The sequence below is a fragment of the Labeo rohita genome, chromosome 11 (assembly GCF_022985175.1).
Source record: "Labeo rohita strain BAU-BD-2019 chromosome 11, IGBB_LRoh.1.0, whole genome shotgun sequence".
Taxonomy (NCBI): domain Eukaryota; kingdom Metazoa; phylum Chordata; class Actinopteri; order Cypriniformes; family Cyprinidae; genus Labeo; species Labeo rohita.
The window spans coordinates 2148555-2175117 of NC_066879.1; positions in this window are offsets into that span (position 1 = coordinate 2148555).

Here is a 26563-nt window from a genome sequence, read left to right on the forward strand (position 1 = left end):
TGAAGTGGTAATGTTTTCAAGCAAATGTCAAGGGGTTTTGTGGGTTAGAATCAGGCCTGAGTAAAAGGTATTCAGGGATTAGTCTCTCTTAGTACTTTTTCTCCTATTTGTATTTCATGTAGAAATATATGTGGGTCATTCCACAAAATTGGTGCGTTTTTGCATAAGATATAATCAAACATAGATTTAATATAACAACAAATAAATGTGCAATTTATGCTTTCATCAATATTACATAAAGTCAATTAAATATTACTTTAAATAATTTAAATATGCTGGTAAAGTTTTTGGCCTGTCCCTCGCTATGATTTTTCTTTTTCAGCAGGACTTTTAATTTGCAAAATGAAGGCAAAATGATATAGAAATCACATTTGTATATTGTTGTAAATATAGTCTCATTGTTAAGCAATGTTTTTGAAATAAGTATGCATATTTTCTATCAAATATAAATAATTTTATTGGTGTCCCCCGATTTCATGTCAGCCCTGTTACCTTCATCAACAACAACAAAAAAACTTGTAAAATAATGTACAGTCTAGGAGGCTACATCATATCTCAACCAGGATTTCAACACTTAAAACACAAGCATGTTTCTCTCACTCCTCTATCCACCTTATTTTTTCCATGCGGAAGTAAGCTGTTTTCTGGTAATGTGTTAGACTTTGTGTTCATAATCCACAATAGAGAAGAATATCGAAGTGCCGTAAACGGTAAAACTGTTTACACTACAAACGGTTGTGTTCATAATTAAGATGATACATTAAAATAATATGGCAAGACATACTAAATTGCAATATCAAGCAGCAAAACAAGCTGTTTTGTACAGATAAACATAGCTGGACATGGATGAGACTGTAAGCCAGACACATTAAATGTATAAACGGCCGTGCCCGCTCTTACGGCAAAATTAAGGTGGATAATGTTGTATTTTGATTGATTTTTGAGGCTTGACTGAGGGCAATGTCAATACTGTTACCATTTTTAAAATGTAAATTTAAATTATTATTTTTCACGTTTAATATAAATAATATCTACAAGTAAAATCCTTTCAAAGTGTACAATATGTGCTTTTGTGAACTTGACTATTAGCTATCAATTAGCAAATCTGTTTGAAATCGTCAAACCTGTTACTTTTTAGAGTAATAGGTTTTGATGTGGGTAACAGGGATGACATTGATTAGGTTTGACCCTGTTTTTAAAGATTGTCTGTGTTAAATTCAAACATTTTAAAGGTCGTCCTCGGTTTTTGAGCTAATGCCTATTTCATTCAGTGGCATATATTCAATTATAGTATCTAGTAATGCTTGTGTTGGTAACAGGGTTGACAAAAATACCAAAACATGGCGTAGAACAATAGCCATAAAATAATACAATTATATAGATGGCACAATACAATTTCTTGTCATTTTAAGGTGTATTCATTACATGGGTATTTAAAAAAATATTGATTAAATATTTTATCTTTGAATTATTCAAGTGGGAAAGGCACCAAATTCACAGAATGACGCACTTGCTACTAAAATATTGTTTCTCAAAGTGTGGTCACATCTACCACTGCATGGTGACATATAAAAGGCAAAATCCAGTCAATTCAATAGGAATCAAGTTCAGGCTGGTCACAAAAATTCACCACGTTGACCAACAGAAATCTGCTTGCTTTGAAAGTAAAATCTATGCACAGTGCTTCATCTGTCACTTTTGACAATGTAATGGACCTTTGTTGCCCACAAAATTTAGCCAGTGTCCATCATTTTACTTATAGATAAGCCCCCTCGACAAACCTTTAGGTTTGAGCAGTTTCAATTGTCAGCTTTTGTAAAATTCATAAATATTTGTAAAATTTCTAAATATCGTGAGATACATAAAAGTTGTTATAGTTTAAATGTTGCTGATTTTTTTTTTTTTTTTTTTCTGTCTATTAATGCCAGAAGACTGGCACTAGACCTCCTCTAGGGAGGCTTATCATGCATCCATCTATTAACCCACCTGATTTAGCAGTTGAGGTTATGGGTCGCCAAACAATGTCCAACTAAGTAAATCATTACCAATTTTAGACATCATTCATGTTAGTATGCGCCAATTGTCCTATAACATAATTTGAGGGCATGACCTTCGACTCTATATAATTGTACCCTAAATATCCAAGCATGAATACCAATTATATTCAGTACAAAAAAAAAAATCCATACAACACGACGTGAGGTGCAAACCCATGAGAATGAAGTTCAACACACATCAGCAGGCCTGCAGGGCACAACCACGCTTGGCTAACAGAGAAAATCATTTGAGACCTGCTTCCTGTGTTGAAACCACAATGACAGGATACTGCTCTACCACCACAACATCTTTATTCTCTTCACAATTTGCCATCATCCCCTAATGTGATTATCACTTGAACTCTAATTGGTTGACCTTACATAAAACATGCAAAATGATTCCCTTTAAACACAAAAGGTAAAAATAATAATTTGGGTCAATTAAAAAAATTGGAGGAACTGCAGGTTTTAGTCATTGGAAGATACCTAATGTTATTTGAGTCAAACATGTAGGTAAAATGTGATTATTGTAATTAAAATCTATTCAAATGAATGCTATAGCATGTGTATATATCAGGACTCAAGTTTCCATGCTCAAATAATTTATGTGCAAAGGCTTCAATTTTTTACTTGAATGTTTAGAGTTTTATTTTGATTGAAGTAATGTCTACTTAGAACCACTCGACTGATTTTATAAAACAGCGTTAGGGTTTTCAGCGTAACGGTAATGTAAGAAATAGCACAAAATGTAGCTGAAATTAGTTCAACAAAATTTGATTAATTTGACAAAGCTGTTATTATTTACCGTGTAAGGCTGTAAGGCATTACCTTTCCTCACAGACGTACAATATGAAGTCATTTGAGTTGATTGAAACACACAACATAATTCAATCTGCCAGTTGCGTTCCTATTACACATCACATGCGCACCCATACAGCTAGTCTCTTTTAATTATCATCAAAAACCATTTCTTGTTGCATGTTTTCAATAAGTGGAGGAAATTTAAACCATTTCTACTGATCCGCATAAACCGGCGAGCCACGAAGGTGTGACAGGTAGCAAAGAGAGAAGTTCAGAGCGGAAGCATATCAATAAAAACTCCAATGATACATTATTAACACGGGCTGCTTTGCAATGTCAGACTGACGCTGTCCATCTCCAACTTTCCTCGGAGAATCAATTAGGAGATAAACAGCATTGTGTCTTTGGCTATGGGAGACTGCACTGGCTGTCCATCCTGTTTTCCTGGGGCAAGGAAAATGGACAACAGAGTGGCGTCCATTAGGAATAGAGACAAGTAAAAGTGTTTGTTTGTGTAGGGGCTTGGTGGGGGAGGGTTTGAGGCTAAAAGCGTTGCAGGGCTGTGAGTGCAGGTGATGCTGACATGCATCAGCCTTGCTGGTGTGTTTCTTCAGTAATCTAGCACTGATAATTACGGTGACATTACTACATTAACATGAAATAACCAAACAAATGCTGTATTCTGACATTATGACATACAGCAGGCTGGAGAAATGCATCATGGCTGAGAATAACAATTAGAAAATTCTTAGCTGTTCTAAACTGACGATAAACGCTGCATGTTCCATATTAATGTGCCAACTTGCTACATTGCTTGCCAACTGTAAGTAAAACAGGACAACTATTTGTTGAACAATGGTGTCTTTTATCATATTCTTTTACAAAAGCCTTATTAATAAGCTTGTTAAGCAAAATAGACTATTTGAATGGCCAATAAAGATATGTGACCCAGGGTCACAAAACCAGTCATAAGGCTAAATTTTACATTGAGATGTATACATCATTGCTAAAAGCTGAATAAATAAGCTTTCCATTGATGTGTGGTTTGTTAAGATAGGACAATATCTGGCCAAGATACAACTATTTTAAAATCTGGAACCTGAGGGTGCAAAAAAATCTAAATATTGAGAAAAATCACCTTTAAAGTTGTTCAAATGAAGTTCTTAGCAATGCATATTACTAATAAACAATTAAGTTTTGATATACTTACAGTAGTAAATGTACAAAATATCTTCATGGAACATGATCTTTACATATTATCCTAATGATTTTTAGCATAAAAGAAAATTCGATAATTTTGACCCATACAATGTATTTTTGGCTTTTGCTACAAATATACATATGCTGCTTGGGACTGGTTTTGTGGTCATATATATCTGCTCTTACTGTATGGAAGATTTCTTACATATGTCTGTATTCAAATGTTACAACAACACAAAATGGAATTGTTATGGCTAAGTTGAAAATATAAACAGCCTTTTGTTGCTTAAAATAAGCATTGCAATACTTTAACTTTTCATATATAACTGTAGTTACAGCTGTATAACCTTGTAATATTTATACATTCATGTTTACAGTATAATGAATTATGCAACATTTTAAAACAAATTTGGGGTTGATAGATATAACTTTAATGTTTTATTAAGTATTATTATAAACATTCACAATAATGAAAAACAATGTTGAAAAATATGCTAAATTAAATGTTAAAATTGGAGCTGTCAAATCAATATGTTAATGCATGCATTTAATTTAAAATATTTAGTAGACTTTTTTAATTGCAATAAAAGCGTCTACCGATTTTGACTTAAAATTCTGACATTGTATCATTTACTTTTATAAATAATAGTCGGAACAGAATGGAAACTACAATGTGTCATTACAATGACATATGCATCAAAACAGTGGCTGAACTTGGAATAGCATACTATCATACTATTTTTACATGTGGTTAAGGGTTTTTAACCATATGTAAAAAAATTTCAATCCATTACACTAAATGAATGCATTGAATTGGCAGCCATAATTATAATGCATTAAGAACATCTTTACAATACATTACACAATCAGGCTTCACAGAAGGTCAAATAATTCCAACATATTGTTTAAAGAAAAGCATGCATATTTCTGAATCATTCTTTTACTTTTTTTAATGGAGGGAATGCAATTTCAATCGAACACGATGCCTCGCTGTATTTCTTTCATCATTGTCCTCTCTAATGACTCAACGACCGCTCAACAATCACTTTTGTACAGCTCTGTCGAAGTTTTAATAGATGAAAAATGAAATCGAGTCTGTGTGACTTTTAATGAGCGTTGGCCTGTTATTCCCCTTGTTATCTGGTAATTAGCATATATTAATGTTCAGAGCCACATACCCTGCTAAGTACGTATATATTTGATCAGAGCTTTAAATAACTGCCAATCAAAAACACAGAAATATGAGGCCTGAGAAAGAAAGGCACATGAGAAACAATTTAATAGCCACGGGAGAAAAACTCATTTACAATGGTAATAAGCATCTTCATCTCCCCTCGAAATCAAATGAATGGCTTTCTCAATAAACTTAAGTTATATGAGTAAAGGACACATAGGGCGTTTTAAGCCAACTGCAACTACCAGACTGAAGCTTGTTGTCTTTATGCTTAAGGCTGACTATTTTGTGACCAAAAAAGCCCCAGAACTCCACCAGCTTGCACCACTTGCACTTCAGTAATGCTCTTTTAGAGTGTACACTTGTCAGACACACTTTAATAAGTCACAAACTTCACAATAAATTTTAAACTGAAATGTGACCCACCAGTCATCAGGTGTGCACACTGTCCCAGTGTTAAAGAGAGCATCAATGAGCATCATCCAAACTGTAAGAGAGCATAGAACATCATAGGAGGGTGAAGTACTTGTAAGTGGGAACACATTGAACTGCTCCCTATATTCACAAACAATCAGTGCAACAACAGCGGCAAGACCATTCTCTTTGTTATTTGTTGTAATGTCCTTATGTGACCCTGGACCACAAAACCAGTCATACAGTAAGCAGCACTGAGTATATTTGTAGCAATAGCCAACAACACATTGTATGGATCAAAATTATCCATTTTTCTTTTATGCCAAAAATCATTTGGATATTAAGTAAAGCTCATGTTCCATGAGGATATTTTGTAAATTTCCTGCTGTAAATATAAAAAAGAAAAAATTGATTAGTAATATGCATTGCTAAACACTTAATTTGAACTACTTTAAAGGCAATTTTCTCAAATTTTTTTTTTTTTTTTTTTTTTTTTTTTTTGCACCGTCAAATTCCAGATTTTCAAATAGTTTTTTCTCTGCCAAATATTGTCCTATCCTAACAAAACCATGCATCAATGGAAAGCTTATTTATTCAGCTTTCAGAGGTATAAATGTAAATTTCTAAAATTCACCCTAATGACTGGTTTTGTGATCCAGGGTCACATATGTACATTACTAAGTCTCACTTTATGGGAGCACATTTTGGGATTGCCACTGGAGGATGAACAAAATAATGCGTCTTTAAATCTGCGTAGGTGGCAAGCTAAAGCCAATTTTTTTGCACAAAACCTGCATCTGATTCACTAAACACCCATAATCCAGTTTAACCCACCACTATGTGCACTGATTTAGCCAGTCATTGTCATTCTTTCTAGCATCTTTCATTGTAAATTAGGCTTATTATTTAAATTAGGCATTTCATGTAAAAGAGATGTATGTGTGTGTATTTTCTAGCTATCATCAAAAATTCATCCAATGATGATCAAATAATGAAGAAGAGCATTACAACGTGACATAAATCTAGATGCACTCTGTAGTCGCAGTGGTGGAGTAATGCATTTCCCTTAAGCCATGATCACACTAGACCCCACTGCACTCTACTGAGCGTCATTCATAGACATACAAACATGTTGAGACTGGAGAACACAAACTCATGTGAAGAAGCTCCGGCTTACAACTTTGTATGACTAGAAAGTGTGTGTCCAACGAATGAAAGGTTGACCTCTTGACTGATTTTAAAGAACACGAAGATAAAATGGAATATTTTATATCAGAAGTGTTTTCTTTCTTTGTTGATCCAGTGTGATCTACAGTATTGGTGCGTTCAAGTCATGTTGGATAGATCGTATTTACGAGCTGAATGCACATGAACGCCACCACAAAGTCGTTGTTATGAGTGGGAAACTCGAAACTTTCTTTAAGCCTTGAGTTTCTGAGTTGGGGGTTGTATTATTGTATAATTACCATAGAATAAATGACTAATGACAAAAATACAGTGATGCACATTCCTTATTCAGCATTTTGTAAATGTAGAGCGTCGTAATTATGATTTGTCAACTTGTAAGTACGAATGTCCCATGAGGACTTGAACGCAGCAGATGACTATAGTATTCTGTATCCCCCACAACCAAGAATTCAAACTAGCCAGAAAAATAGGAATTTGCGCCATACAAAAATGGCACCTAACGCTAACTTTTGTGTGTGTGTGTGTGTGTTTGCACCATTATCTGATTTGCATATTTGCTTTTAGTGTATCAGGTGCAAAAACAGACGATTTGTGAATTTCCCCAGAGACCTATAAAAAGAAATGTTTCACATTACTGACATCACAAGAAGATGCTCTTCATTTGATATGAGTGCAATAGAAAGATCATACGTAATTAGTTAGTACACCAATGTCTACTTCAGGCAAGTAGAGTCAACATTTGAAGAGCAGCTCATTTTCAAACCACACGCACTACAATAACAGAAAATAGCACAATGCAGGCTGTTTAGTTTTATTTCTTTTATCACAGGGCCAGTTTCATCAGTCTTTGATCACTTTTCATTAACGTTCTGGAAAGTGTGATTTCAGGTCGCAGTCATGCAGTATGGCTACTGCCGAATATACTGTAAAAAATAAATAGTTGAGAAAATGTAAAAAATAAGGCAACTTGATGCAGTAAGACTTTTGAGTTCTCAACAATAGTTTTTTAGTTTTTCTCAGTAAATGTGTTTGCTCATGCAATGCTGATTGTCTTATGTTGCTAACACAAAAACTCTTGTAAAAGCAACTGAAACAACAATTACTGTCGTTGAGGTAATTTATTTATGTGTTCTTTGTTTATTTACAAATGACAAACAGTGACTTGTTATAGAAACCTTAATGGATAACTTAGTCTAAAATGTAGACAACATTGTCTATGTAAAAAATCTTAGACATCAACTAGACACGGCTGCAATCAACAAATGTTAAAAGATGAGCTCTTTATATCACAGTGTGATAATCACAAAACAACAACAAAAAATTTTAATTAAGTAAGGGACAAAAGAATAATCCTGTAACAGTAAGTGCATAATTTATTCATCCTGCAATGCATGCTGGGAACTCACATTTCAACAATATGAAATTCTTTGTTCAGACAATTGTGTTTGACTAGTTGGGACAACATTTGGGGTAATTTTGTTGGTCTGACAAGGGCTTTTATGTCTTTTCAAGAAAATAGCATTTTTTAGAGACTCGAATTGTGAAATGTTTTGTAAACTGAAAAAATATGCATGTGTAGAAGTGCAGCAATCATCACCGGAGGTGTTTGTAAAAGAGAGAGAGCCACAGAGAGAAAATGCGACGTTAAATGTGATGTTCGACAAACATTTATTTCATGATTCTTTACGTTATGATCACATTCTTTTGCGTATATTTTAGAAAAAAATACAGCAGGCGCTCATGCAAGATCTGCGTTTCTGCTATTTCAATTTTGCGTGTGAATAAGGATGTAAGACTAATCACTTCAAACGCCCAGTCATGCTGTCAATCATGACCAAAGTCTTAGATGCTATATAGTCTGACATCAAAGACAGCCGCACAGTCCAAGTACAAGTACAAGTAAACAATCGTAAAGGACTGAAAAAAATAAACGTATACCAGGTTTTAGATACTTATGTTAGAGCAACTAGGATGGAAACAACGAAAGCGGCTCCCCCACCCCCCTCGTGTCGTGCTCGAGCGATGCGAAGCTCTTTGTTGTGACTTGGTCTCGTAAGAACAATATTCTGGGAGCAGCTGTCAGATCTTGGGCCACGGAGGTTCGGTTACAGGGTGGCTGAATGTTCCAGCAGGTCAGTTCTGAGGGGGATTTGATGGGTGGTCACACGGCGGGATTCACATCGGCGCAACACCCACAGCATTTTCTGTTCCCCTATCATTCCCGATTCTACGCCCAGCAGCCTCCAGTAGGGGCCCTGAGCTGTGCCTTTGTGCTGATGTCATTTACAGACGCTGCCTCTCAGCGTGGCTAACGCTCAGCGGTGACGGGGAAATCAGACCCCATGAAGAGGGATTACTCCTCACGGTATTGTCCATGCTATAATGCTGGAGATGGGTGTCTGTTATCTACACAACGGCCGCATTTCACCCTGACAGGGACGCCTGGACTCCTTTCGTTGTTTTCGCCATGGAGCGCAACACGACCCCAGATGAGAATGCTAAAAGCCGCGTATCCAAACAGGAGGTGCCCCCTTTGAGCCACACTGGCTGATCTGATGTTGGTGCTATGACACCCGCCGCTATCCTGACACTTCTGTACCACGCTTTAGCTAAGCTGAAGTGACTCTTTTAATAGCTGGTAAATGGAAATTCAATAATCATTGAGTTAACCTCTACTCTTGGCTCTAAATACCCAATTAAAACACTATTACGACTAAGCAATACTAATGATGAGTGTTTATTCAAGCTTGCAAAGGCATTTAAAGTTTTGGATGGAACCGTAGCCTCTTGTTCGTCCACTATAGAAAATTTAGAATTTTGTGCTATTTTTCCATTTCCAAAAGTAGTCTTTTTTTTTTTTAATATACAGCATTTTTTGTAACTTTGATGCTGCTGTTGATTGCGCTAGTTGAGCATGTTGTTCAGTTCAGTTTGACATTACAAGCCTTGTGTTAAATGATGTGAAACAACAAAGTGCATTTTAAAAAAAGTGCATCAAAAACAGTTTTGATGTGAATATTTCCACAAATGTCCACTTAAGTGTCCCATTAGTTGACGTTAGCTAATGCTTTGATATTAACTAACAATGAGCAATATATTCTTATAGCATTTATTTGTTGCTAATTAATAGTTAGTAAGGTATAGAATACACTGTCACCTAAATTTGATACATATATAAAGCCAAAATGCTACCCTTCATTAAGTAAATTTGTAAATAAATGTAATTTCTTTTAATCAACATATGCATCAGATGTAAAACTTTGATGCTGCTGTTGATTGCGCTAGTTGAGCATGTTGTTCAGTTTAATTTGACATTACAAGACTTGTGTTAAATGATGTGAAACAACAAAGCGCATTTTAGAGAAAACGTTTTATGTGAATATTTCCACAAATTTCCACTTAAGTGTCCCATTAGTTAACTTTAGTTAATGCATTGATATTATCTAACAATGAGCAATACATTCTTATAGCATTCATTTGTTGCTAATTAATAGTTAGTAAGGTATAGAATACAGTGTCATTTAAATTTGATAAATATAAATAAAGCCAAAATGCTACCCTTTGTTACTTTTTGTTTGTTTGTGTCTTTACTTGTTTTATTAACAAGGAGGCACAGGACAGGCCAAAATGCATTAAAAATAAATGAAAAAATGAATAAATTATGATGGTTTTACTAAGAATTTTGTGCTATTTTTTCCACTTCCAAATGTTTTTTTTTTTATTTATTTATTTTTTTTTTTTTTATGTACAGTAAATTTGTAAATGAATGTAATTTTTTTTTAGCAATATATGCATCAGATGCAAAACTTTGATGCTGCTGTTGATTTGAGCATGTTGTTCAGTTTAATTTGACATTACAAGACTTGTGTTAAATGATGTGAAACAACAAAGTGCATTTTAGGAAAACAGTTTTGATGTGAATATTTCCACAAATTTCCACTTAAGCGTCCCATTAGTTAACATTAATTAATGCATTTATATTAACTAACAATTAGCAATACATTTGTTACTGTATTTATTCGTTTTCACTATTAACTAACTACTAAATATGGTTTTGAGTCAATTTGCTCAGTTGTTAAATTCAGGTATTGGGTAGAATTATGGATCTAAAATATGGTCATGCAGAATAAGGCATTAACATGTGCTAAAGTACTAATAAACAGCCAATATGCTAGAAATATGCATGCTAGTTAATAGTGAGAAATGGCACTTAGAAAAGTTTTACCCCATTTTTGTTATTGCAAGTTAATAATTATACATCTGTTAATTGTTAGTTCATGTTATGCAGGTTCATTAGTAATATTAGCAGATGCAACTTTACTGTAAAGGCTACTTGGTTGTGTGTTCAGAAAGGAGACATTTGCATATCTGCAATGAAGTTGCGATTGAGTTTTTTTTATATAAAATACGGTTGTTGACATGTGACCCTGGACCAGTCATAAATGCTGAGTAAACAAGCTTTCCACGGATGTATGGTCAGGATAGGACAATATTTGGCTGAGATACAACAATTTGAAAATCTGGAAAAAAAATCTAATTTTGCAGTGCTAAAATCAAAATATTGAGAAAATCACCTTTAAAGTTGTCCAAATGAAGTTCTTAGCAATGCATATTACTTATTTATAAAAAATAGTTTTGATATATTTACATAAGTAAATATCCTAAATATCTTCATGGAACATGATCTTTACTTAATATTCTAATTATTTTTGGCATAAAACAAAAATCGATAATTTTGACCCATACAATGCATTTTTGTGGGCTAATAAGACTAATATGACATAGAGACCATTTTTAATATTTTTAGAATACAGTGCCACTTAAATTTGATAATTATATAAAGCCAAAATGCTACCCTTTGTTGCTTTTTTGTTTGTTTGTGTTTTTATTTGCACAGTATAACAAGGAGGCTCAGGACAGGCCACAAATGCATTAAAAATAAATGAATAAATGAATAAATGATATGATGTGTTTGTGCGTCTATGTATAGTCAAAGTTTGCACTAGCTATTTATCATCAGCCATTTGTTTAGGGACAAAAATAGCACTAGGTTTGTACAATTATTCTATATCTATTTGTACAATTATTCGATATGTGCATCTTGGGAAAGTTGCTCTCGGCAACCTCAAGGTTCCCATGGTGATGAGATGTCAGAAAGTGTCAGCGCAACCTTGAACCTTGGAAAAGCAGTCGGCACTATATATGTTACGTTCCCTTGGTGACTATTTACAAGAATTGCACAGCTGACATCACTTGTTTTAGAAGACGCACATGTGAGTCTTTGACCTCCTGTAATGTGGGAATTGTACCACTGCAAGTGTTTAGTGGTTCACAGGTGAGAGATTCACAGCGGGACAAGTGCAAGGGAAAAGACATTTCCGCTTGTTTCTAAGATACATCTGCAGTCCTTCAGAGCTTATCGCTAAAGCAGATGATGCAGGAACACTTCATGCCATTTAATGATGAATAAACATTGCATTGTATTTTCCAAGCAAGAGTTGTTTGAAGCCATGAACGTGTTGCAGTCTTTAGGCCAAATCACTCAGTCAGACATCAGTGAGCAACCAATCATTGTTTCCTCCATTTTGAAACGTGGATCAAGTCACATGACTTGGGGCAGATGTGATGGATGCAACTCATGAAACCCTTTGTTGGACTGCATATTTTCCAGAAAATACGAGTCTCCTTGTGACATTGTGCACATGAAAACACAAACAAACAAAAAAGCAACAAAGGGTAGCATTTTGGCTTTATATATGTATCAAAAAGAAAAGAAATCCATAATGAAATTGTTTATTTAGCTCAAACTAAAATTTACCGATATGTCATAGTGTCTTAGCATAATGGTACAATATAAATTAATCATTAAGTAAATCTAAAACCAAAACCATAAATATATATCATTATATATGTGTATATATATCAGCTAGTATTCAGCTACTTGCCAAAGCAAAATTTCATATTTTCATTTAGTTCAAAACAAAAACTAGTAAATAAAAATGAATAAATGCTATATAGATATACAAAAAAAATAAATAAATAAAAATGACAAAAACACAACACAATTACTACACAACTTTACAATTGCATTAAAAAAATAATTATAAAATGTTATAAATATATATATTAAATTATAAATATAATTATAAATAGACAATAATCTATATAAATAAATATAATTATATTATAGGCGATTATATATATATATATATATATAAAAAAGTACAGTATAATTAATCACCACTTCAGCTGTTTTAGCTGTGTTGGTGTGCTTGCATTATTCATACACAGAGTTTACTCTAGTACTTTCCCTTTGCATGTGGAGTCTGTTGATGCCATTTCTCAGCATAAAATCAACAACTTGACTGACGATTCAGCAAAACGTACAAAAGTGTGCAAAACCATCTGACAAAGCAAAAACAGCATGACAAGAAATGGCATAATAACAAGAAAAAGCATACCTTACGGCTGTTAAAAATAATTAAGAGCTCTCTCAGAGAACGATCAAGGTGCTAGTACTTAAATAAACTTGTCTAAAGCTGTCTAAAGGAAGTTTGGATACAAAGATTTACTTGTACCTGAATGCTGGAAAGAGAAAGCAGAAACTGTTGACAATTCCACCTCATCCGTGAAACCTGGTGATGATATAGCTATGGTTTTGTTATGTATCACTGCCACTGGAACAATCACTTTTGTCTGTATTGTTGATGTGAATGATGGACTACAGTCAGCAGGAGATGAATTCTGGATAAGAAAAAAAAATCATATCTGCTCAGATCAAACCAGATACTTTCACAGCACTTTGCCAGTATATATACTATGTGCTAAAACAATTACCCATTTAAAACTGTATATACAAATGAACTGAATGTTGTTTCTTTTTTCCATACATTAGAATGTGCGCTGTTTATTTATTCAGTTATTTTATTTATTTATATATTTATTTATTTTTGACCACAAAATAATGACTGCCATACATTTTTGCCATGACATACAGAATGCACCCACTAAAATGTACATATACAAAAAAAGATGAGAAATATTGGATGACAAATAAAAATACTCTATTTAAGGATCATAGTGCAGCCCAAAAAACTAAATTAGTTGCAATAGAATTTATTATTTTTTATTTAATTTTAAGTTTGATTTACAATTTAAATATAATTAAAATTATTTATATTTAAAAGTGCTTTTTATAATGTTTACATTTCACAGAAATTATTTGAAACATTAAAGCAGACACTTTTTATGTACAAAAATAGGATATATAGAGGTCCAACTGATATATTGAGTCTTACCCATTTTTCTTGCTTCATTAAAGACAATTAATGCATGTGAGTGATTGATTGATTAATTGATTGATTGATTGATTGGTTGGTTGGTTGGTTGATTGGTTGATTGATTGGGCTGATTGATTGGGTTGATTGATTGATTGATTGATTGATTGATGCATTGTTGGTGTTGTTGTTGTTTTTTTCTTGCACTCTTCTCTGCAACTCCAGAGACCAATCTTCAATCTCTCTTTATCTCTCTCTCTCTCTCTCTCTCTCTCTCTCTCTCTGTTTTATTTCATCACCTTCCCTCATACGAGAGAGTTTTCTCACGAACACTTTTTCTCTGTCATTTTATCCCCACACGACCCTGGCCACTTCTGGCACTCCTGCTCTTTTTTTTTTTAAGCTAATGATGAAATAAGCAAGCGTAATTAAAAAACATATTGAAAATCATCCCAATGTTTCTCTAGGTGACAATGAGAGAGGTGAAGTTATTATACTCTTCCCCTCCTGCAGTGAAGGGGGAAAGGTATGGACACTTAAAACCAGCAAGACATGCCATATTTGTTGTTCTTCTGTTGGTTTTTTAATTCGCCTGCACCTGATTTATTATCTGCTGTAGGTGGGGAGCGTTTTTCTCTGTCAGGGCCTGTTGGTCGGCTGCTCTAGTTCTTTATTGCATCCTCGCGATCACGAGTTCATGAGATTTTGCTCTGGCTTCCCAGACTGCGGCGGGTCTCATGTGTTTCCCGCCATTCTTTTTTTGTTATTTTATTGCAGCTCTGTTTAAGTGGAATTAATGCAAGCTTCTCAAATCATCTTGTCAGTGGTCTCCACAGACCGGGCCCATGTTATGAAAAAAGTTTATGCCACTAGTAAAAATACTTTGTATAGTTAAAGCGATAGTTCACCCAAAATGAAAATTCTGCCATTAATCTTTTAAATAATTAAAGTTCTCTTTCACAACAGAAATCAAACAAAAACTGTTTTGGCTTTAAAAAAACTTGTGTGTTTAGACTCGAAATGAATATATACATAAAATATATATGAATTCCTCTTTCAGATAAATGCTGTTCTTGAAACTTTCTGTGCATCAAATAAAGAATCCTGAAAAAAACACGTCCATACTTCATTAAGCAGCACAACCGGTTTTCAAATAATAATGCTAAAATGTGTCTAATAACGTTTCTTGAGCACCAAATCAGCATATTAGAAGGATTTCTTATGGACCATGTAACACTGAAAACTGGAGTAATGGCAGCTGACTGACATTTCTGGAAATAAACAAAATGGAAAATATTTAAAAACAGAATACAGTTATTTTAACATTTGTGTAGCTTTTTTGTTTGCCTTACTCTAAACAATTATAATAAGCCTATAATAATAATTATTACAATTATAAGCTGTTTAATCTGCATGTTCCGTCTTGTTTACGTCATATTCGTGAATAACAGAAAGATGGTCAGCTTAATACTATATGCACAACAACGAAGTAGAAAGCTGAAAAAAGGGAAAGCGATAGTACCCATAATAAATCACATATCAATTTGTTCTTCATAGAGTGTCACATTTGCTGTGCATTGACTAGTTTCACAAAACAATGATTATGCTGGTGATAATTTCAATCTCTTATCCAGTTACTGCTTCGTCTGTTTTCACTGTTATCTAATATGAATAGCAACTGTTGGCTAACATCAGCCTTGCTAAATGTTATTTTAAAACAACCTTCCTGTACAGAAGACATTTTTTCAGATACCAGTTTCCTGTAATTGGAAATGTTTAATAACAGTCGGCCTGATAAGGTGATCACCTGTAATGATGGGCACAATGGTGCATCTCAAGCTTTCAATTCTTCAATGCAAACAATGCTCCTCCACAAGTAACTTGTAATTTCATTTTCAGTTTTATGCTAGAGGCCTCTCTTTGTGTATTTTTGATCTAATAAGTGCACAGTCTTAATGCACAGATCCAAACTTTTGACCATATCCAATTTTTTGTGCCAGTGTAAATGCAGCCTTACACTCAGGGTTGCCAGGTTTTTACAAAAAAACCCACCTACTCAAAACTCGCCCAAAACAAGCCCAGTTGCGTTCCGAGGGGAGTCCCCCGTTAAAATACATATTTTTTGGCAGTGTTCCCCTTATAAAAAATTTGCATTCCACGGGATCCCACGGACATGAAAAACAACCCGCGGCAACAGTGTTAAAGTAGCCCAATTCCACGGGAAAACCACAGACTTGGCAACACTGCCACAAAGAAAAATCAGATTTTTTTTTTTTACACACATCTGACACAGATCGGAATTTGTTACACACATGTAAACACAAAAATCCGCACAAGATCCGATTCTTTTCGCATCCGATCTAGACCATTTCCAAATGATGATTTTAATCGGATACATATCTGATATCTGGACATCCATCCGACCTATTCGATTCCCCTCACAACTCCCAATGCGAGGGCGACGCATTTGCCCATTGTGTTTTAATGCCGGCATGCTGTACGCGCACACATTTTATTGAGATTTACTTTATATCAACCAATTTGGAGTAGACGTCACAGTGGCGTCACTGGCAGCTGTGCGTGCATAGTGGTTGCAGAAAAAACACTGGTAACAAGTGTAGGTAAACAAGTAAAATCCATGGAATAAGAAAAAAATATATATTTTTGTGCCTTTTGATATTAAAATCGGAATGCAAATAATTTGTATAGATTACATTTAAATTACATTTAAACGGACAGACTATGGATGACTATGGATGACAACTGCTATGATTACTCTACTTTTAAAGCATAAATTTGATTTAAACAACAGGTCTACATAATATTCACATATGCTGTTCAAGGGACGTATTGTATTAGCCCTACAGTTCCAGCATTAAATATTAATTAAATCTATTACTATTAACATTTTTACATAACACTTATTTATTTTATCTCACAATTCGAACTTTTCTTCTCGCAAATGCAAGTTTATATCTCCTTATTCTGACTTCGAAAATCTAACTTTCTGAAAATCGATTTAACTCAAAACTAGTGAGTTTTCTTAATTCTGAGGGGGAAAAAAGTCAGAAGTGTGGGATATAAACTCCTTTTCTGAGCCGAGGGGAAAAGAGAGAATAACGAGTTGTTTTTCCTTATTAGAATTGTGAGATATAATCTCAGAATTGTGAGAATAAAGACAGAATTTTGACATATAAAATCAAATTTACCTTTTTTTATTTTCTTATTCCATAGCTCCATAGACTGCCACTTGAACCGCCCACAAAAAACGTGATCCCTGTTTCGGATTTGTAAGACAATCCCACTATCTAACGTCAATTTCGTTGAATAACAGTGCTTACGGCTGAGTGACAAGCTCTTGTAATATGCAAAGAACATTTTGAAAATGACATTAATCAATATTATCTATAATCTTTTTAAATCTATCTATTTTGTACCATATCTGTGTAATTCTCTAGCTGTAAATGCGATCTCTCCTGGGTTTTCTGCAACCATGATGCGATGATGAACCATGATGAAATTGTACATTCAGGAGCTGGTTTTCAACCCCTGCCCTGTTAATTTTAGAAATACAACAGCTTCGCTAATAAAAGATACATTATATTTCTCAGCAGTGAGGTGATAACTTTCACTTGTTCGCAAGCTTCACACTTGCTCACGTGTTCTCTGAAAATCATTGTTATTTTCCGGTCTTTATCCATTCAGTCAGATTTTCTGCCCCAAAACATAATAATAATAGGAAATAATAATGGCCACTCGACAAGAATTATATAAATAATTTTAATAGCATGGCTATTCAAAACCTGAGGGTCTACTGTGCAGTAAAGTGATCACTGACAATAATTTTGAGCGGGAGTTAATGTAAAGAAATAGGATTCGTGTCTAAATTGAATGTAAACAGGCAGGACAAAAAAGTTGTACATGGTCAAGGATCTGTGCATTAAGACTTGCAGTGTAAATGCAGCTAAGACTCTTTTTTAAAAAACAACAACAATAATAATAAAAAATCCTGTGGATTCCAGACGTTTCAATAATATAGTGCTTTGATTTGAGAGAAGAGATTTCTTCTTCTCTGCCCTCGCAACCGTGGTCGCCATTGTGTCCGTGCAGATATTTCTAGACAGTTTGTTTTGATTTCTAATATGACTTCCAAAGTACCTGAACTGTAATGAACCTGCGCAAAAGGCAATAAACATTTCTCAACTAAACTTCCACATGGTCTGTGGATTTAATTGATTTAACGGAAATGACTTTTATGTACTGTGCGCGGGCATTTATATCTATATTTCTGATTAGTGTTACTGCAGTTTTTCAATTTCCACAGATGCGTGTCTCAAACCGCCTACCATAACAGCATCTGGCCGCATTGCTTTTGAATTTCCAGGCAGGTTATGCGTGTCAGAGCGCTCATAAAGGCACATCTTGGGCCCTGAAAGCACCCGCACTCCACCAGTGAAAATCAACTCAATGTCTTAGCAATTAGCCACAATCTATCTGATTAAGGGACGCGTGCTGTGAATAGGAGGAGTCGTGTATTTTAGATCTTGTCGTGCTAATTAGGTTCCTCAGCCCGTAATGGCCATTTTGATAGATGAGAACTGAGCCGTCCTACACCTTGAATGTCAGTATGGCAGCTGAAGTCAAGCTTTTATCTGAATTAGTGTAACAGTAGAGGCTACAGGCACATCTAGACCTTCATTAGCGAGCCGACATACAAATACTCTCAATTAGCCTGCGAAGAGGACGAGACATGGCAAGTGAATAAAGCCAACAGAGGAAGTTTCGCTGCGGCCCTAGGGCTGATATTACTCTGGCGTAATTACGATCATTAGCTACGTATTTACTTTTTGTTAATCAAGTTTCTTTTTTGTCATCAAATTTGTTTGCACTTTTGCAAGCTTTTACCGTCAAATTTTCTTCTGCGTTTCGAGAATGATCTTTTAATTTCAAGGAACTCCAAATCTTTGTGCGTTGACACAATCGCTGGTGGAAATGAAGCTTCACTTATTTAAGTGCTTTATTTAATTAAGCTGCTATTTAGAGTGGTCGATTGTTCACATTATGCAGTAGTCATTCACCATAAAGGCTTTTAACAGTCTTTGTTTATTGTGTCCCTTATTACTAAACATAACAAGGTGTAAGATTATATTAGAGCATAATTGAGCTATAACAGCAGCTCTAAGGGGCACTGAGATACACTGATGTTTAAAAGCACAAATTGATGTATAGAATGCAATATAATAAAGTGGAGTTTCACTAGACTTCTGAGCTTTATTGTCAGTTTAAATGCGTCACATTAAAATTAGCCGCAAATAGCTTCAAGTCCAGCAAAGCAGATTTATAATATCTTGAGCAACTGAGATTTGCAGTAATGGACATAAATATTGCCTTGGTCACACAAGTGGAAATGTAAATCAGGCATATATATATAATTAAGAGGTAACACAAATTTCCAAATTTCTTTCCTAATGCCTAATGCCGTTTTACAACAGTTATGGAAATTGAATATGATCTGTTTTTAAGAATTGGTAGTTCTCCCTTGTCTCAGCTCAGTTGCTTACCAGTAAAAGTTGCTGTATGCTTGATTTAAAGCAATTGTTGTTTTAGCAGTGACCAATAAAATACTGAATCTTGCTGTGAGGAAATAAAGGTCTGACTCTTTAGGAGCCTAAATTGCCGTAATATTGGTACAAAGTGACAAGGTCATATCACAAGAAAGGTACAGAAGTGCATGTGCTGCCCAAGTGTAACTCTTGGGTGCACTTTGCACTGCAAGCAAAGGTATTTCTACCCACCTCCCCCTTTACTTCCTGCAAATGAGAAAGAGATGTAGTCACTCCCCAACTGTGAGTGAGTGGCTGCTGAAATGAGAAATACTCCCAGTCGCCTCTCAGAGACGGACACAGCAGGCCACATGACATCACTTAACGAAAATGCATCGCCTGCCACAAAACAGAACAATTCAGTCAGTGTTAGTTCCCCTGGCAAAACTCAAGAGGTTTACTTTAACACTGTAGTAGTACTTTGAGGCTTTCGTCGGGATTATAACAAGCGCTGTTGTTGTTCGTTTTCTGGTGCGTTTTAGTCATTTTAATAGCAAAAGCAAAAAAGTATTGTAATATGTTCCAAGCAGGGCTTTTTCATTAAATAACTGCATTATTTATGCCCAATTTCAAATTATAAATTAATATATAGTTTTGTATTAACCTTTATGCATTGCTGAGGTCGTGTGCAACAACAAATGATGTTTGCTGAAATTTAAGGCGAGACACTGCAGGTAAATAGGGTAAAAAAATAGTCATCGCCTTACACAGTTGATTGATTAAATTGATAATTGCAAACATTTTTGTACTGCAAGTTTTCTAAAATGTTAAATATGCAAATAAAGCATTGTTTAATAAAATATGTTAATTTGCATGAATTTCTAGTACAAAAATTTAAACACTGGATAAAGTCCATTTCAAAATTCTTGTTTAAATTTTTTTGACATAGTAGAGTCAAACGTTTTTACAGAGCGAATTTTGGGTATCTCATTTTTGTCACTCCATAATTCCGAAAATACTTGGAACAGACAGAAAACAACATATTTTCACTATTTTTGGGGGAATAAAATGTTGTATATAATCAAGCAAATTATATATGAATAAATCCATCTGTAAAAACCTCCAGGAAATAGACAATGTAATGTACAGTGTAAAGTGTGTGTGTAAGTGCTACTGAAGTGGAGATTTATGACTCATTTTGAGAAAACGGCCTTTAAAATATGCATTGTAATTGAAATCTATTGACACAAATGGATAAAGTGCTATAAAAGAAACACTTAACAGTGTCTTTTGGATGTTTTCTTTCCACTAGTCTGAAAAAAGACTTTATGCAAATCCAAAAAGCCCAAAATCTCAAACTTGACAGGTGCATGTGTCTCCCCTTAAATAAATGAATATATAAATGGTAACACTAGTATAGGGAACAATTCTCACTATAAACCAGTTACTTATTAGCATGTGTATTGTTAACATATTGGCTTTTAGTACTTATAAAGCATCTATTCTGCATGAATATATTCTACATCCCATATCCTACAAAACATGATGGTAATAATTTGGCATACTGTGTCTGCAAAAACTGTTACTAAAGTTTTAAAAAGAAGTGAAAGGATGTATACCTATGTGAAAATGGCAAAGAAGCCATTAAGTTGTTCTCTGTGGCCATTTAGTGGCTGTGGTTGAAATTTCATATTATTTTAATTTTAAAAGTGTTAGTTTTCCAGTAGATGACATCAATCTTTTAATAAATTATGGCATATTTTTTATGTTATCACCATGAATGAATGTAGAAAATGTAGAAATGTTGATCATCCTTAAAGTGAATTTTGCAAAAAATGCTATTTTATATAATGTATATATTTTAATTATTACAAATTGAAGCAAATGCATTTTAAAAAATACCATAAATACCAGCCCCCCCAAACTGCACAACTGTGCAGTAAAAACATTAATAACTCAGTAATACTATGTTTGTTTAGATAAACTACATTATTATGTTACAAATTCACATTTTACTGTCTGGGGTCTGGGGAGATTTTAGATTTTTATTACATAGACCCTAAACCACATGGTTCAACTCTGCTACTAAAGAACCACTGTCTTATTCATACCATTAACTATTAGTCATTGTTAATAGTTAGTTAATGGTATGAACTGGTCCCCACTCTAAAGTGTGACCATTTCTAATATGTTTGAGTTCACCTTCATTTTATTTCAAGTAATGAAAATGTTTTTTTTTTTTTTTGTTTTTTTTTTTCTTTTTTGGTTTAGTTTTAGTGATCATTGTTAAAATGATTTAGTTTTTAAGGAGGCCTGGTTAAGAATGTTATTAATAGGATGTCAGTCATATTTGTGCGTGACCCTGAAGTGCGTGCTGTTCAGGCAGAATAGTGAATTTTCTATTCTGACATCCTTCAAACTCCCACTAGCTGCCCTATACATATCCAGACACCTCCCCCATTCTTTAGATCACTCTCTCATTCTTATTCTCCATCTATTTGATGTTACAATGTGACTTCTATAACAGCAGCTCTATATAAACATACATTCCAGCCATTTCTATGTGTGTATATGTGTGTACGTCTGACGTACGAGGGGTGTAACCAGATCCATGAGGTGCTCTTTTCCGTGTGTAAATGAAAAGAGGGAGGTTTTTTTTTTTCTCTCTCTCTCTCTCTCCCTCTCTCTCTGCTCAGATTCAAGCTCAAACCATCATCCTGTTTGGTATGTGCCAGGTTGTTTCCTCTCATAAGAACTACAAGGTCACAGCAATTTCCCAAAGTCAGAACTGAGGTCAACAATACTCTATCCTCTTATATCATTTTCAGATGGCAGGAAAAACAGGGACTGGAGGTAAATTGGAATACATATGTGAAATAACCTGTGAGTATCATGCAGAATTATATACAGAACTGAAATAGTGATTTACTATTAATATAGTAATATAGTTATAGTAATAGTAATATGATGTCATATACATATATATATATATATATATATATATATATATATATATACAATTAATTAAAGTTGTAAAATGTGTTGCCAAGTCTGCAGTTTTCCCACTGAATTGGGCTACTTTCATACTATTGCTGTAGATTGCTTTTCATGTCTGTGGGTTGAAGTGTCCCCAGTAATGTAATATTTAGCCCCTATAATGCTAATTTTACCAGAGTAACCTCACCAAATTATTTTTACAAAACGCGTTTTTTACTTTTGAGTAGCAATTGGGTGAGTTTTGTTGTGAAAACCTGGCAACCCTGGGCGCCACACATGCTGTATTAATTACTACATAGCTCGATCCAATTATTAATAATAACAATTTTTTTTTTTTTTTGAGCACTGCTGTCTTTTATAGTATAAGCTATTGCTATTCTTACAATTAACAAACCAAACAAGGCATTGTTTTGAGGTATCACTTTCATGATTTTTATTTAAATATTGCTAAAAAAAAATAAATAAAACAAAAATCTAGCAAGAATCTAAAAACAAATGATTTTGAGAGTTAATTACTTTGTTATTACATTGTAATTATTACTGTATTATAAGGCGGTTTAACCATTATAGTCCAATTTGACATTTACAACAGGCATCACAAAAACCTTCTGTCTTGAATGGCACATTGGTGTTTGGTGATCATTTTAGCTCAGAGGCTTCTGCTAAATCTCAGGCCTTAGAATCGGAATTGAGCTTGTGTGGAGTGAGCGCTTAGATTTATGAACTGAAGATGCTCATCTAAAGCAGCAGCAGTGAGAAATGTCAGGAGACTTCATTTAAAGGATTACAGCACTAATAAGCAGCCTGATCCTTCAGTCCTTATCTCTCGTCTGGAATGCAGAGTCCAGCTGGTTCTCAGACACTCCTGAAGAGCTGCAGATAATTAACACATTAAAGAAAATTCCTCGATGATCAGCACAGCAAACCTGGAGCGCGGAGACCATCAGGTGTTGTGGTGAGATCTGATGTTCAGCTGAATTATATCTGAGGTTTTACTGAGAAAAGCACACGTCCAAATCAAAAGATTCCATCTTTAAGTGTTTATGATAGTCTTGTCTCTAGTTATGGTTTGGGTCTCTCCTTCAGATAGAAATTGTAAGTTTAAGCACTTTCTTGAACAAGCCACAAAGTTTACAGTAGCATACAGTAGCACAAACTGTGTAGGACATGTTATGCGCTCAAGTTTAATACTTTGGGTTAGTTATTAAAACAAAACTTCTAACCCAAAGTTTGAGCTATGGTAACGGGTGATGCTCACTTTAGTTCCTGTGTTATTATTGGCACCTGAGGGTTTAAAGCTGAGCGTACCTGCTGAACTAGTAAATGCATGCACTTTCTTGTGGATTGCATAGGTAAGAATATGTGCCAGGAGCATAAATTTAAATGTAAATGTCAATTATTTGACATCAGTAAAGAAACAGTTCTCAAACAGTAAGGAAAATGTGCAGGTGGCAGAATTGCTCTATATTTAGATATTTTATAAATTCCCAAACACAAAACTACTGTTCTACGTGAGAATATTTTATGGACAAATTAGCATTTAGCTCAGTAAGTCCAAATTTAAAATACTTTAAACATGCTGCAGTTCCTTTGAGGTTTATTTTATTTGCATGTTATATTTATACATTTTATGGACATTTATTTCATTTCTAAAACAATGCTAATAATAATTTCTTTCTTTCTTTCTGTTGCATATGTTATTAATGGACCTAAACTAATGAACTAATGAACTTTTGTATTTTTTAACTAATGTCAGCAAAGATTGATAAATACTTTTCAAATGTACTGCATATTGTTACAGTATTGTTAGTTATAATGCATTAACCAATGGGGTCTTATTGTAAAGTGTTTTTATTAGGACTGTCAAATGATTAATCGTGATTAATCGCATACAAAATAAAAGTTTGAGTTTGCTTAATATATATGTGTGTGTACTGTGTGTAATTAATACAAACACATTCATATATATATATTTACAAGTATATGTATTTATTATAATTTTTATATAATTTATATTATTATATTTATAAAATACAGATATTTTGTACATAACATTTCTCTTAAATATATACATTTATTCGTATGTATTTATATATACATAATAATTACACACAGTACACACACATATATTAGGCAAACTCAAACTTTTATTTTGTATGCAATTAATCGTGATTAATCGTTTGAAAACCCTTGTTTTTATTTATTTAATTATGTTTGTTTGTTTTTTTATGGAGATGTTTTATACTTATGGAGATGTAATATACTGACACCTATTGGTGTGGGTGACACGAAGCAAATATTTTCTGTGTCTGAAAGCATTGCATAAATATTGTATTCACAAGCGCATTTGTCCCACATTATTAATTTATTGATTTTTAATCAATAATCTGTTACCGAGTTAAACTGAGTATTGTTCATCTACTAGTGACATAAATATTTGTAAACAACCATTATCTGGGGAATCCTTCTCATGTAGAAGGAAAAAAAAGCTTTTTCATCAAATAATTAAAGTGCAATTTTTTATTTTATTTATTTATTTACTGAAAAAAATTGAGAAAAAAATACTTGTATATTCAATTACAAAATAAACTATTATATGGAAATTAAATCATTTTATATGAGTTGTTAGAAAGACAAAACTAGCCGTGAAAATAGCTAGAGGATTTTTTTAATTTTGTTTTCTTTGAGCAACAGGTGAATTATACATTGTAATACACATTATACAAAAATATTTGCCCAGTGAATGCCACCACTGACCAATGAGAATCAAACATCACAGAGTGATGCTTTATCTCTGTTAAATGTATGTGCATACTGTGTGACCGGTTCTTTAGCACATGTTAAAGAAATCTGTAAGCAGAATGTGACATGTGTGACAGCCGTGCTAGAGAGCTGAACTCTGAGGGATGGAGGTGGCAGATGGTCACGGACCGACCCAAGGTCATCTGGCACCGTTACTGTCTGACCGCTGGATTTGAAACCCAGCACTCCTCTCTCTGCCTCTCTGTCTCTCCCTATCCACACACACACTTCCAAACTTGTAAACTAGGTCAGAGAAAAGCAGGAACATGGCCCTCCTGTCTTCATTTTACACACACACACACACACACACACACACCCCACCCATTATTTTATCCAAGGCTGCTCTTCTGGCTCTTTCGTTCAAGCACGCGCACACACACACACACACACACACACACACACGGTTTTGCCTTGAACTCGCCTAAATGCTTTTGTTTTTGGAAATTGCCCTGGCAGAATCCGAGAGGGAGGTGGGACACAATGTTAATGATCTTCTTCAGGCATGGAAATCCCAGCCACACAGATACAGATGCTGCACATTCATCGGTTCTTGTTTTCCTTTTCTGTGAGCCAGCCAAAAAAACAACAACAACAGCAGCAACAAGAAAAAGACAATGTTTCAAAGCTGCTCCGCAATCCTGCAGCTTTGTAGTAAAAAATAATAATAATATGTGGTTTATACTATCTCACCTAATCATATAAATCTGATTATCGCTGCGACAAAAAACAACGGCAGTATTGCATTCCACTGAGTCAATCTGCATTTGCTTTTCTTAGAAACATACCAGGAATATCTAATGACAGCACGTCTCTTGAGACACAACCTGACACTTTATTGCAGAAGATGTGTGCTGTTCTTATATATTGTTGAAGGTACATTTTCATGAATGCTGCTCCCATCTTATGAAACATGATCTCTCCTCTTTAAAACCAACCACGGAACAATTTAACAATTGAACTTTGATGCGAGTTTGTTGTCTAAAATATTTGAATTCGGCACTCAGAGTGATCCAAATTTTACAATATATGCCACACATTGTTCAACCTTTATACATATATATAATTTTTTTTTTTTTTTTATGTCATTAAATGAGTTTTTCTTTCATCTCATGGCTGTTCAAAGTTTGAGAT